Source organism: Filicampus tigris, chromosome 16, assembly GCF_054856515.1.
Source record: "Filicampus tigris isolate MCC_2025a chromosome 16, RoL_Ftig_1.0, whole genome shotgun sequence".
NCBI classification, from domain to species: Eukaryota; Metazoa; Chordata; class Actinopteri; order Syngnathiformes; family Syngnathidae; genus Filicampus; species Filicampus tigris.
The window spans coordinates 13,032,788-13,034,287 of record NC_141232.1 but is presented as its reverse complement, the minus strand read 5'-3'; positions in this window follow the sequence as shown (position 1 = coordinate 13,034,287).

Here is a 1,500-nt window from a genome sequence, read left to right as displayed (position 1 = left end):
TTCCTGCCTTTTTGTCTGTTGGTTGAGATTTTTGACATTGGTGAATGTGAGCATCTCAGGTAGGTAAAATTAAATATACGTACACTTCCACAATCTAATGTGATCCATTACAATGTCAAATATTCTATCTTTACAAAGATATATTCTAGTGGTAATTTGCAATGGTGTAGAACTGCACTGACGGATTTTGAATATTTGCTACTGTATACATACAGAATAACAAAATGCATCAAACATCTCCCTGTGTGAGGCAGTATACTTGTACACCACCATACTGTTGTAAGCACTTTGTGTTATTTGTGTAAAAACAGTTTTTTGTTTCGTATAAAACCCTGTTTTGTGCAAATGGTCAAAAAATGATTTTTGCATTTGTCATACAGTACTTTGTTGTTTTAATGTTTTCACAGCAGTTATTTTGATATAGTAAAATGGTAATTATTAGTAGACACAACTAAGCTTCCATTGTATTTAGAAGATGGCAGAATATTCTTGTTAGATTAATTAAAGTCTATAAATTAAAAAGTGAATGTTGTCAATGGCTGCCTGTCACCCGTAATCAGCTGGGACATGCTTTAGCGCACCCATGACTCTCATACCAAGTAACACAACAAATATAACAATTGTCTTGTTTTCGCAACACAGTCAAGTTCTCAAAAGGGAAATAATGTCGACGTTGGATAAAGGTAGGAAAACAGTTGTTGGAAGCAGTGCTCCCTGACTTGCAATCAATAAATACCGTTTGTAGTGTGACTATTACTCATCAACTTTCCATATAGCTTGTTGTGCAATTGTTGCTTTTTACTTTTCGCCAGCCTCATCGACTTTTAAGTCAAGTTCCCGTCAGACCTGCCGTGGTCACAAGACACCATCCCACTCATTGAAAAAGGAAGGACGGCTTGCAATCTCAGACTGCTGAGTCATAACAATGACACTGCACAATCGAGTTCCCTCCCTCACACACACACGCGCACACGCACACACAGACAGAGAGGGGTGGTATGACTGTGTCCTAGATTGCTGAGTAATCGTGACACAGCAATTGTGAGAGTCTGGATATTGTTCCTTGTTAGTTCAACAAATGTGAGACACTTGTATAGAGTCTTGTGAATGTGCATCTGTTTTTGTTGAAAGGTCAAATATTCATACCTGCATTATAGCCATCAATAATTACTGATCAACACCAATCTGGTGAACATTTTTAGGTAGGAGTGATGCAATTGCAGTGCGAAGTGTACTGGTGAAAGGGCAGTTGTAGCCCTCCAAGCTATAAACCATGTAGACGTTTCTAGAAGCTTCCACAATACAATACACACTTGAAAACATTTGTAAGCAAATGATTTAACAAGTCATCCAGTAAGTGGTTACATTTGTGGAAATTCATAAATAACTATGAAAATTATTTTGACGTGACAATTATAAAAGATTAACGTGGATCGGTGCTTTTTGCTTGTTGTAACTATAAATTTGATTTTTTTTCAATTCTAAATCTAAAATGTGGAT